We start from the raw sequence: 14352 nt of genomic DNA, 5'->3' as shown, positions 1-14352 counted from the left end.
TCAGGTAGTTACATAATATACTATATTGTGTCCACCTTTTCTATTGGTTATAATTTAGCGCTGGTAACATCTCTTGTCTAAAACTATAATAAACTATACTATAAATAATAAACTTACCCATTATACCTATGAAGCTATATCGCTAAAGTTATAATCAATATTTAAATAATGTGTCACATAGATGTGCTAAAATGCTGGCGGCCGACCATCGGAGGGCTGGCAAAGCCTCACCAGCCTAGCCGGGCTCCTGGAACTCAGGGCTGGACTGGAATTTAGCCCCGGTCCACTGCTTTTTTAAAGCGGTGTCAATCAAGTAGGGTCTAATGGATTAAGTCGGTCCTTTAAAATATTATCAGCAATTTGATGAGGCACCTAGGGATACCACTTTTTGGGGGGTTCTACTTTCTGGGAGAATGAGGTACACTTCAAATCCAGTCCACCTATCTTCCTTCAACTAATATAGTGCTTTGTTGGGCCAGTCTCCTTCCATATCCAATGCTGCTTCTTCTTATCTTCCACCCGATCCATCTTCATGCGATCACCACTGCACACTGAAGCTTGAATGCAAGGTTCCCCCTTAAACAGGGTGGCCTTGTATTTTGTTTGGCTGATTTTCAAATCCAAATTAAAATCAGCCAATAGAAAAAGCTTTCATTATATTGGCTGATTTGAATTTGGATTTGAAAATCAGCAAATAGAAATGCAATGGCACCCCTTTAAGGGGGAACCTCACATTCAAGCTTCAGTGTGTGGCATTGACTGCATGAAGACGGGTTGGGTAGAAGATATGAAGATAAGAAGAAGAAGCATAGGATGGAAGATAGAAGATGGAAGAAGTCTGGCACAGCAGAGCACTGCCATGATGAAGAAAGAAGAGGAGCAATGCCAGAGGCGATCACCTAAGAACCGGATTCAAGTTTAGTGAGTACCAATTTTGGGGTTTGGTGATGCTCTTTTCACTCTTCAGGGCATCTTTTTTTAGGATTGGGGTTCTTTTTAGAATAGGTTTTGTTATTTTTTGGGCAGCAAAAGAGCTGAGTGATTATAGGGCACTGCCATACCAAATACCATTATCAGGGCAATGCCCAACCAAATGCCTATTACAGGGTATCTTTTTTCTAGGATAGTTTTTTTAGATTAGGCTTTATTATTTTTTGGGCAGCAAAATAGCTGAGGATGTTTAGGGCACTGCCCTACCAAATTACTTTATCAGGGCAATTATTATAGATTGACTTTTTGGCAGGGGTGGGGGGTTATTTTCAATGTAGAAAGGGTTGCTATATTTTTTTTTATTAGAAAAAGAGCAGTCACTTTAGGGCCATGCCCTACAAAAAGTCCTTCTAAGGGCTATTGCTGTAGTAACTTTTAGTGTAAGACGAAGGTTTTTTATATTGGGTTGTTTTTTTAAGGGGGGCTTTAGTTTTAAAATTCCCATTACTGTGAGTTGTTTTAATTTTGGTAAAAAATAAAAAAAATTCTTTAATGGTAGTTTATTTATTTTCTGTAATGTTAGTTTTTTTATTTTCTTTAATGTTAGTTTTTTTATGTAATGGTACTTTTTTTGCTAACTTAGGGTGTGTTAGGATAGGGGTGTTAGCTGGTTATGCGGGGTTAGAGGTTAGTAAGTGCTTTATGATGTAGGGGTGTGGCAGTTGAGGGGTAATAGTGTTGCTGGGTACTTTGCAATGAAGGGTAGTGGGTTCATGAGTAATTTGCGGAAGCAATCCTCCACAGAAAAGTGATTGATTCTTGGAATAAACTTCCATTAGAGGTGGTAAAGACAAACAGTGTGGGGACTTCAAGAATGCCTAAGAATGTGAGCTCAATCCTATTGGCTGATTGGATCAGCCAATAGGATTGAACTTCAATCCTATTGGCTGATTGCATCAGCCAATAGGATTTTTTCTACCTTAATTTCCAATTGGCTGATAGAATCTAAGGGACGCCATCTTGGATGACGTCACTTAAAGGTACCTTCATTCTGTGTCAGTCGTTGGATGAAGAGGATGCTGCGCGTTGGATGTCTTGAAGATGGACCCGCTCCGCGCCGGATGGATGAAGATAGAAGATGCCGTCTGGATGAAGACTTCTGCCCGTCTGGAGGACCACTTCTGTCCGGGCTTGAATGAAGACTTCTGCCTGTCTGGAGGACCACTTCGCCTGGCTTGGATGAAGACGTCTCCCGGTAAGTCGATCTTCAGGGTGTTAGTGTTAGGTTTTATTAAGGGTGTATTGGGTGGGTTTTATTTTTAGGTTAGGGACTTTGGGCCGCAAAAAAGCTAACTGCCCTTTTAAGGGCAATGCCCATCCAAATGCCCTTTTCAGGGCAATGGGGAGCTTAGGTTTTTTTAGCTAGTATTTTATTTGGGGGGTTGGTTGTGTGGGTGGTGGGTTTTACTGTTGGGGGGTGTTTGTATTTTTTTTAACAGGTAAAAGAGCTGATTACTTTGGGGCAAAGCCACGCAAAAGGTCCTTTTAAGGGCTATTGGTAGTTTAGTTTAGTTTAGGCTAGGGTTTTTTTTTTATTTTGAGGGGGGCTTTTTTTATTTTAATAGGGCTATTAAGTTAGGTGTAATTAGTTTAAATTTCTGTAATTTGTTTATTAATTTCTGTAATTTAGTGGGGGGCTTTTGTACTTTATCTCATTTAATTGTATTTATTTAATTGGATTTAATTTAGTTAATTTATTTAATTGTAGTGTAGTGTTAGGTGTTAGTGTAACTTAGGTTAGGTTTTATTTTACAGGTACTTTTGTATTTATTTTAGCTATGTAGTTATTAAATAGTTAATAACTATTTAATAACTATTCTACCTAAACTAATTACACCTAATCTAATCCCCCTAACAAAATAAAAAGCCCCCCAAAATAAAAAAAGCCCTACCCTACACCAAACTATAAATAGCCCTTAAAAGGGCCTTTTGCGGGGCATTGCCCTAAAGTAATCAGCTCTTTTACCTGAAAAAAGTACAAATCCCCCCCAACATTAAAAACCACCACCCACACAACCAACCCTACTCTAAAACCCACCCAATACCCCCTTAAAAAACCTAATACTAACCCCTTGAAGATCACCTTACCGTGAGACGTCTTCATCCAACCGGGCCGAAGTCCTCAACGAAGCCGGCAGAAGTGGTCCTCCAGATGGGCAGAAGTGGTCCTCCATATGGGCAGAAGTCTTCATCCAGAAGGCATCTTCTATCTTCATCCATCCGGCGTGGAGCGGCTCCATCTTCAAGACATCCAACATGGAGCATCCTCTTCATCCGACGTCTTCTTGAACAATGATGGTTCCTTTAAGTGACGTCATCCAAGATGGCGTCCCTTCAATTCCGATTGGCTGATAGAATTCTATCAGCCAATCGGAATTAAGGTAGGAAAAATCCTATTGGCTGATGCAATCAGACAATAGGATTGAGCTGGCATTCTATTGGCTGATTGGAATAGCCAATAGAATGCCAGCTCAATCCTATTGGCTGATTGGATCAGCCAATAAGATTGAACTTCAATCCTATTGGCTAATCTAATCAGCCAATAGGATTTTTTCTACCTTAATTCCGATTGGCTGATAGAATTCTATCAGCCAATCGGAATTGAAGGGACTCCATCTTGGATAACATCACTTAAAGGAACCGTCATTGTTCAAGAAGACGTCAGATGAAGAGGATGCTCCGCGCCGGATGTCTTGAAGATGGAGCCGCTCCGCGCCGCATGGATGAAGATAGAAGATGCCGTCTGGATGAAGACTTCTGACCGTCTGGAGGACCACTTCTGCCGGCTTCGTTGAGGACTTCGGCCCGGTTTAGTGTAGGGTAGGGATTTTTTTATTTTGGGGGGGCTTTTTTATTTTGTTAGGGGGATTAGATTAGGTGCAATTAGTTTAAAAATCTTATAATTATTTTATTATTTTCTGTAATTTAGTGTTTGTTTTTTGTAATTTTATTTAATTGTAATTAATTGTATTTAATTTAGTGAATTAATTTAATTATAGAGTAGTGTTAGGTGTAATTGTAACTTAGGTTAGGTTTTATTTTACAGGTAAATTTGTATTTATTTTATCTAGGTAGTTATTAAATAGTTAATAACTATTTAATAACTATTCTACCTAGTTAAAATAAATACAAACTTGCCTGTAAAATAAAAAAGAACCCTAAGTTAGCTACAATGTAACTATTGGTTATATTGTAGCAAGCTTAGGGTTTATATTATAGGTAAGTATTTAGTTTTAAATAGGATTAATTTAGTTAATGATAGGAATTTTTAGTTAGATTTCTTTTAATTATATTTAAGTTAGGGGGTGTTAGGGTTAGACTTAGATTTAAGGGTTAATAACTTTAATATAGTGGCGGTGACGTTGTGGGTGGCAGATTAGGGGTTAATAAATGTAGGTGGCGGCGATATTAGGGACAGCAGATTAGGGGTTAATAATATTTAACTAGTGTTTGTGAGGCAGGAGTACGGCGGTTTAGGGGTTAATATATTTATTATAGTTGCGGTGATGTCCGGTTCGGCAGATTAGGGGTTAAAAAATTTCTTTTAGTGTTTGTGATATGGGAGGGCCTCGATTTAGGGGTTAATAGGTAGTTTATGGGTGTTAGTGTGCTTTTTAGCACTTTAGTTAAGAGTTTTATGCTATGGCGTTGTAGTGTAAAACTCTTAACTACTGACTTTAAAATGCGGTACCAGTCTTGACAGGAGAGGGTGCACCGCTCACTTTTTGGCAGACTCGTAATACCGGTGCTATGCAAGTCCCATTGAAAAAAGAGGATACGCAATTTACGTAAGTGGATTTGTGGTATAGCCAAAACTGGCCAAAAAAGTGAGCGGAACACCTGTAACTGCAAGACTCGTAATACCAGCGGGCGTTAAAAAGCAGCGCTAGGACCGGTTAACGCTGCTTTTCTACCCTAACACAAAACTTGTAATCTAGCCATATGTTTCTATAGAGAAGTATTTTTACAAATAAATTATTTTTTTCTATTAGTGTTACTTTGATATTTTGGGGTGACATTGCTGCACTACAATTAGATATTGACAAAACATGTGTTGCTATTGAGTAACTGCTGGGAGTAATATCAATCATTCAATTATACTTAACAAAAACCTTAAATCATTAACTTGTAAAATAAACAATGGAAATGTCAAGCCTTTCAGCCTACATCACTGATAACATTATTACCCAGGAACTGAAAATTGACCTAAGCACCTATGTTCATTTCTAGTCTGAGGTTGGGATAAGAAATTGGATCAAATCCTGCCAGTAAAGAAATTGAAAACAATTAACTCTTAGGGGGAATATTAGAATAGCAGTGAGGCTAAAAAAATGTCTTCTCTGTATTTACACCTTTGCAAGACAGACCACTTCATAGCGTTGAAAACACAATTAAAAGTATATTTACCAACTTTGGTCTCCCTTCCACTGAGCCATAATTAGGTTTGCACAAGGTCGCATACAGATAAATATGCTGTTGGAAGCAATTTTGTCTATCGACAACTTTTGATAGCGCGCTACACCTCAATATCGGCAGTCAGTGTCTGGCTGCTGAAAATAATTTTACGTCCCATATTACAGGGGGGCTGGGAGCATCATTTATTGCAGGGGGCTGGGGGCATCATTTTATTGCAGGGGGCTGAGGGCATTATTTTATTGCAGGGTGACTGGGGCATCATTTTATTGCTGGGGTATCATTTTATTGAAATGCTGGGATCATTATTTTATTGCAGGGGGGATAGGGGCATCATTTTATTACAGGGAGGCTGGGGGCATCATTTTATTGGGGGGAGCTGGGGGCATTATTTTCTTGCAGGGGGCATCATTTTATTGCTGGGAGCATAATGTTATCACTGGGGGGATAAGGGCATCATTTATGGCTGGGGGCATCATTATATTGCAGGGGGGCTGAGGGCATCATTTATTACAGGGGGGCTGGGAGCATCATTTATTGCAGGGGGCTGGGGGCATCATTTTATTGCAGGGGGCTGAGGGCATTATTTTATTGCAGGGTGACTGGGGGCATTATTTTATTGCAGGGGGCTGGGATCACCTTTTATTGCTGGGGCATAATTTATTACATGGGGGCTGGAGGAATTAATAATTACAGGGGGGCTGGAGGCATAGATTATTACAGGGGGCTGGAGGTATAATGTATTACAGGGGGGCTGGAGTCATAAATTATTACAGGGGGCTGGGTGCATCATTTATTGCAGGGGGCTGGGGGCATCATTTCTGGCTGGGGGCATCATTATATTGCAAGGGAGTTGTGGGAATCATTTATTGCTGGGGGCATCATTTTATTGCAGAGGGGCTGGGGGCATTATTTTATTGCAGGGGGGCTGGGGACATCATTTTATTGCTGGGGGCATCATTTTATTGCAGGTGGCTGGTGGCATAGTTTTATTGCTGGGGGGGATAATTTTATTGCAGGGGGGTTGGGGGCATTATTTTATTGCAGGGGGCTGGGGGCATCATTTTATTGCTGGGGCATCATTTTATTACATGGGGGCTGGAGGAATTAATAATTACAGGGGGGGCTGGAGGCATAGATTATTACAGGGGGCTGGAGGTATAATGTATTACAGGGGGGCTGGAGGCATAAATTATTACAGGGGGCTGGGTGCATCATTTATTGCAGGGGGCTGGGGGCATCATTATATTGCAAGGGAGTTGGGGGAATCATTTATTGCTGGGGGCATCATTTTATTGCAGAGGGGCTGGGGGCATTATTTTATTGCAGGGGGGCTGGGGACATCATTTTATTGCTGGAACATCATTTGATTGCAGGGGGCTGGGGGCATCATCTTATTGTTGGGGACATCATTTTATTGCAGGGGCTGGGGGCATCATTTTATTGCTGGGGGCATCATTTTATTATAGGTGGCTGGTGGCATAGTTTTATTGCTGGGGGGATAATTTTATTGCAGGGGGGCTGGGGGCATTATTTTATTGCAGGGGGGCTGGGGGCATCATTTTATTGCTGGGGCATCATTTTATTGCAGGGGGCTGGGGGCATCATTTTATTTCAGGGGCTGGGGGCATCATTTTATTGCAGGAGGGCTGGGACATCATTTTTATTGCTGGGGGCATCATTTTATTGCAGGGGGTTGGGATCATTATTTTATTTCAGGGGGGATAGGGGCATCATTTTATTCCAGGGAGGCTGGGGGCATCATTTTATTGCAGGGGGATGGGGGCATTATTTTCTTGCAGGGGCAGCATCATTTTATTGCTGGGAACATAATGTTATTGCTGGGGAGCTAGGGGCATCATTTATGGCTGGGGGCATCATTATATTGCAGGTGGGCTGGGAGCATCATTTATTGCAGGGGGCTGGGGGCATCATTTTATTGCAGCGGGCTGAGGGCATTATTTTATTGCAGGGTGACTGGGGGCATTATTTTATTACAGGGGGCTGGGATCATCATTTATTCCTGGGACATTTTTATTACAGGGGGCTGGAGGAATTATTAATTACAGGGGGGCTGGAGGCATAGATTATTACAGGGGGGCTGGAGGTATAATGTATTACAGGGGGCTGCGCGTATCATTAATTGCAGAGGGCTGGGGGTGTCCTTTATGGCTGGGGGCATCATTATATTGCAAGGGGGCTGGGGGAATCATTTATTGCTGGGGGGGTTGGGAACATCATTTATTACAGGGGGGCTGGGAGCATCATTTATTACAGGGGGGCTGGGAGCATCATTTATTGCAGGGGGCTGGGGGCATCATTTTATTGCAGCGTGACTGGGGGCATTATTTTATTGCAGGGGGCTGGGATAATCATTTATTGCTGGGGCATAATATATTACAGGGGGGCTGGAGGCATAGATTATTACAGGGGGGCTTGAGGTATACTGTATTACAGGGGGGCTGGAGGCATAAATTATTACAGGGGGCTGGGTGCATCATTTATTGCAGGGGGGCTGCGGGCATCATTTATTGCTGGGGGCATCATTATATTGCAAGGGAATCATTTTATTCCCCCAATGATGGGGGGCTGGCAACATCATTTAATGCAGGGTTCTGGGGGCATCATTTTATTGCAGGGGGGGCTGAAGGCATTATTTTATTGCAGCGTTACTAGGGGCATCATTTTATTGCAGGGGGCATCATTTTCTTGCAGGGGGCATCATTTTTTTGCTAGGAGCATAATTTTATTGCAGGGGGGCTTGGGGCATGATTTATGGCTGGGGCATCATTTTATTGCAGGGGGCTGGAGGTAAAATGTATTACCGAGGGGTTGGGTGCATCATTTATTGCAGGGGGGCTGGGGGCATCATTTATTGCTGGGGCATAATATATTACAGGGGGGCTGGAGGCATAGATTATTACAGGGGGGCTTGAGGTATACTGTATTACAGGGGGGCTGGAGGCATAAATTATTACAGGGGGCTGGGTGCATCATTTATTGCAGGGGGGCTGTGGGCATCATTTATTGCTGGGGGCATCATTATATTGCAAGGGAATCATTTTATTCCCCCAATGATGGGGGGCTGGCAACATCATTTAATGCAGGGTGCTGGGGGCATCATTTTATTGCAGGGGGGGCTGAAGGCATTATTTTATTGCAGCGTTACTAGGGGCATCATTTTATTGCAGGGGGCATCATTTTCTTGCAGGGGGCATCATTTTTTTGCTAGGAGCATAATTTTATTGCAGGGGGGCTTGGGGCATGATTTATGGCTGGGGCATCATTTTATTGCAGGGGGCTGGAGGTAAAATGTATTACCGAGGGGTTGGGTGCATCATTTATTGCAGGGGGGCTGGGGGCATCATTTATGACTGGGGGCATCATTATATTACAGGGGGCTGGGAGCATTTATTGCTGGGGCATAATTTATTACAGGGGGTCTGGAAGAATAATTAATTACAGGGGGGCTGGAGGCATAGATTATTACAGGGGGGCTGGAGGTATAATGTATTACAGGGGGCTGGAGGCATAAATTACTACAGGGGGCTGGGGCATGAGGGCATATACATACTCCTCGTTTATACAGTGTAGCATGCATAGTGTATAGATTCTGATAACCATTATATAGTTTACATTAAAGGGCCACTAAACCCAAAATCTTTCTTTCATGATTCAGATAGAGAATATAAATTTAAACAACATTACAATTTACTTCTATTATTTATTTTGCTTATTTTTTTAGATATCCTTAGTTGAAGAAAAAACAATGCACGTGGTGAGCCAATCACACGAGGCTTCTATGTGCAGCACCCAATCAGCAGCTACTGCGCATATCTAGATATGCTTTTCAGCAAAGAATATTAAGATAATAAAACAAATTAGATAATATAAGTAAATTAGAAAGATGTTTAAAACGGCATTCTCTTTCTAAATCATGAAAGAAAAAAATGTGGGTTTCATGTCCCTTTTAAAGGGCCATAATACCCAAATGTTTAAACACTTGAAAGTGATGCAGCATAGCTGTAAAAAGCTGTCTAGAAAATATCTCCTGAACATCTCTATGTAAAAAAGAAGGATATTTTACCTCAAAAGTTCCTCAGTAGCCACTTCCCATTGTAAAGGATTTCTAAGCAGCATTTTAGTGTGTTTGTCCTGGGACATCCGAAGGGACTAGCATCGTGCACTCTCATATTATTTCACCAATCAGGTAAAGGAAGCTTACTATGAAATCTCATGAGAGTTATGTCAAATCTCATGAGATCACAGTAAGAGTTCATGACCTCAGCACTGCTGATGCTGATTGGCTGCTGTTCATTTCTTCATTTTTTTAATTTTTTTTACCTGCAGCTGGGAGCGGCTGAGTATAACTTTTTACACAGAACTTACTCTGCTGAGCTGAGGAAGTTGTGAGGTAAACTATCTTCCTTTTTTACATAGAGATGCTCAGGTGATATTTTCCTGTCAGCTTTTTACAGTTATACTGCATCAGTTTCAAGTGATTTAGCATATGAGTATTATGTCCCTTTAAGTTCCATTTTAAGCAACCTTATTTTATTTATTATATGCTATGTGTTTCACTTGCTCTGTTGTTTTCATTATTAAATATTGGATTTCAAAGTGGCACAGTTGCTTTTCCCGGGGCCTCTGGGTTGTACTTGACCACTGGACAAAAAGTTGCCAGTCCCCCATATGGTCATTTAAAATATTGGTGGAGACTGCTCTGCCTTAAAATGTCCAGGCCTATTTTTGGTCCCAGTCCGGCCCTGGCTATGAGAGGAGGAAGTTTGTATTAGACTTTCGGACTGAGCTCCCGATTGGAGACAAAGTGTGAACATTTCAGAGAGGAAATGTATATGTTCATAACCACATATACACTATTGAACATATTGATTTAAAAGTATGATAGAAAACAGTGCACAGTTTATGGACAGAAAGTTCAAGGATTGGTTGTGAGCAGAGCATGAGACACATGATGAAGACATGATTAGAAAGAGATGCTGAATAGATGCTTAACAGAGATTGTAAAACTAACAGAAGAGATTTAAGGTATCGTTTGAACTAACTATAGCATGAATCACGCTTCTTGTTTGCTACATTTATGAAAAGCGACATTGTGCCCTATAACTATCAGAAAAAGGGTGAAAGATACATTGTATAAACAGATAAATGTCCTATATTGGTTGCTTCCTAAAGGACTGATTGTTTCACAATAAACAGTCTGGAATATAGATGGAAGTGTGTATTTTATTACATTTCATATTAAATTTTTGTTACAGCAGGATCCTGAAGTTCACCGACCAATAAAGAAAAAGATAAAAACAAAAATAGATGTGGCGCTAAAGACAGCTCGGTATATCTAAAAATCAAGATTCCAATAAAGGATAATACCTAATATTAAATAAATAGTAATACAGAAGATGGACTCAATTGTTATTAATAAAATCAAATAATCTTTATATTGGATATTAAAATTAAACTGAGTTAAAAACTAAATCATTCAATAACATAAGTTAATAGTACATATAAATACACATACATAAATTGATATATAATGACATTCAATGAACCACCGGTGGTTTAAATAAATCCTAAAAAACTATTTAATTCTAATTATTAAAAAGGAGAAAACTTTTCTTAGGCATATATCAGTGTAGATTCCACTGAAAATTCCACTTTGCAAAAACTGTCCTATGTAAAATCCAACAGTAAAAAAATTGTGTGATTAGAAGGTCAAATAAGCCAAAAAGACCCATTATTTTTCCGTAGTATTTCAAGATCTTGACAGCCAATAGAACAGCCAATAGAATGCAAGCTCAGTCTGATTGGCTGATTGGATCAGCCAATCGGATTGAACTTGATTCTGATTGGCTGATTCCATCAGCCAATCAGAATATTCCTACCTTAATTCCGATTGGCTGATAGAATCTTATCAGCCAATCGGAATTCGAGGGATGCCATCTTGGATGACGTCATTTAAAGGAACCGTCATTCGTCGTTCAGTCGTCGGCCAGGATGGATGTTCCGCATCGGAGGTCTTCAGGATGCTGCCGCTCCGCTCCAGATGGATGTCGATAGAAGATGCCGCCTGGATGAAGACTTCAATCGGATGGAAGACCTCTTCTGCCCCGCTTGGATGAAGACTTCTACCGGATCATGGACATCTTCAGCCCCCCGCTTGGGCTTGGATCAGGACATCGGAGGAGCTCTTCAGGACGGATCAGTGAACCTGGTATGGTGAATATAAGGTAGGAAGATCCTCAGGGGCTTAGTGTTAGGTTTATTTAAGGGGGGGTTTGGGTTAGATTAGGGGTATGTGGGTGGTGGGTTGTAATGTTAGGGGGGGGTATTGTATGTTTTTTTTACAGGCAAAAGAGCTGAACTTCTTGGGGCATGCCCCGCAAAGGGCCTGTTCAGGGCTGGTAAGGTAAAAGAGCTTTTAACTTTAGTAATTTAGAATAGGGTAGGGCATTTTTTATTTTGGGGGGATTTGTTGTTTTATTAGGGGGCTTAGAGTAGGTGTAATTAGTTTAAAATTGTTGTAATATTTTTCTTATGTTTGTAGATATTTTTTTATTTTTTGTAACTTAGTTCTTCTTTATTTTTTGTACTTTAGTTAGTTTATTTCATTGTAGTTATTTGTAGATATTGTATTTAATTAATTTATTGATAGTGTAGTGTTAGGTTTAATTGTAGGTAATTGTAGGTATTTTATTTAATTAATTTAATGATAGTATAGTGTTAGGTTTAATTGTAACTTAGGTTAGGATTTATTTTACAGGTAATGTTGTAATTATTTTAACTAGGTAACTATTAAATAGTTCTTAACTATTTAATAGCTATTGTACATGGTTAAAATAATTACAAAGTTGCCTGTAAAATAAATATTAATCCTAAAATAGCTACAATGTAATTATAATTTATATTGTAGCTATATTAGGATTTATTTTACAGGTAAGTATTTAGCTTTAAATAGGAATAATTTATTTAATAAGAGTTAATTAATTTTGTTAGATTAAAATTATATTTAACTTAGGGGGGTGTTAGTGTTAGGGTTAGACTTAGCTTTAGGGGTTAATACATTTATTAGAATAGCGGCGAGCTCCAGTCGGCAGATTAGGGGTTAATAATTGAAGTTAGGTGTCGGCGATGTTAGGGAGGGCAGATTAGGGGTTAATACTATTTATTATAGGGTTAGTGAGGTGGATTAGGGGTTAATAACTTTATTATAGTAGCGCTCAGGTCCGCTCGGCAGATTAGGGGTTAATAAGTGTAAGCAGGTGGAGGCGACGTTGTGGGGGCAGATTAGGGGTTAATAAATATAATATAGGGGTCAGCGATGTTAGGGCAGCAGATTAGGGGTACATAGGGATAATGTAAGTAGCGGCGGTTTACGGAGCGGCAGATTAGGGGTTAATAATAATATGCAGGGGTTAGCGATAGCGGGGGCGGCAGATTAGGGGTTAATAAGTGTAAGGTTAGGGGTGTTTAGACTCAGGGTACATGTTAGAGTGTTAGGTGCAGACGTAGGAAGTGTTTCCCCATAGCAAACAATGGGGCTGCGTTAGGAGCTGAACGCAGCTTTTTTGCAGGTGTTAGGTTTTTTTTCAGCTCAAACAGCCCCATTGTTTTCTATGGGGGAATCGTGCACGAGCACGTTTTTGAGGCTGGCTGCTTGCGTAAGCAACTCTGGTATCAAGAGTTGAAGCTGCGTTAAAAATGCTCTGCGCTCCTTTTTTGGAGCCTAACGCAGCCTTTATGTGGACTCTCAATACTAGAGTTATTTTTATGGTGCGGCCAGAAAAAAGCCGGCATTTGCTACGCGGGTCCTTACCGACAAAACTCTAAATCTAGCCATTAGTTTGATGTGTGCAGGTATTTTTAGTACTTAGAAGTTTTAATAAATTTTAATATAATAAAGAAAAACATATCCAGTGTGACCCTAGATTTGAAAAGGTTAAGACACTTCTGATGTATACATTGATATATAACTATGTAAATATTGTATTGAACAGACATAGCACTGCTCATAGTCACTGCCCTCCACTGTCTCTGATATTCATTTAATCTGAACTGTTTAAATGATAACCTCAAAATATAATAGCTTAAGTCTGCCAGCTGTGGTAAAAATAAATAAATAAAAGGAGAGTTATTCTTATATCATAATGTGTTTCCTCAGCAATCCTAGATCTTTTAAAATGTAGTGCACAGAAAGTAAGTTAGCAGACCTATTTCTCATGATAACAAATGATGCAACAGTGTATGCAGTAATGTGGACAACTCAGATGTGTATATATCCATGTCTCAGTTGCATCTTTCTTGAATACATGATGACTCAACCATTTCAGCAATAGGATCATAAAACTATTTTATTGCACCATGTAGAGAATTACCCTACATCATGTAAATTAAGTTATAAATGTAACTTGGTTATAAATTCCAATAATAGAAGATATATTAGATAAATGCACAGAAGCCATGATAAAAAAGGACACAGATGCCTCATTTAGGCAGGATTAGAAATCTTGGAGGGGAAGTGACATAGCCATAAGCATATGTCAAAATGTGAATTCTAAAAATAAACACAGAACATTATTCCTGAGTTTTACAACAGATAAACAAGGTAATAATGCATTTTGTTGTTGCAAAAGTAAAATAACTTGTCTCTGCAAATAAATTATGTTTAAAGGTACACTAAAGTAAAAAGAGAGAGAAAGATAGAGAAAGAGAGAAGGAGAAAGAGAGAGAGAGAGAGAGAGAGAGAGAGAGAGAGAGAGAGAGAGAGAGGGGAAGAGAGAGAGAGAAAGAGAGAGAAAGAGAGAAGGAGAAAGAGAGAGAGAGAGAGAGAGAGAGAGAGAGAGAGAGAGAGAGAGAGAGAGAGAGAGAGAGAGAGAGAGAGAGAGAGAGAGAGAGAGAGAGAGAGAGAGAGAGAGAGAGAGAGAGAGAGGG

This window comes from Bombina bombina, chromosome 3 (genome assembly GCF_027579735.1).
Source record: "Bombina bombina isolate aBomBom1 chromosome 3, aBomBom1.pri, whole genome shotgun sequence".
Lineage (NCBI taxonomy): Eukaryota > Metazoa > Chordata > Amphibia > Anura > Bombinatoridae > Bombina > Bombina bombina.
This window is presented reverse-complemented; position numbering follows the sequence as displayed.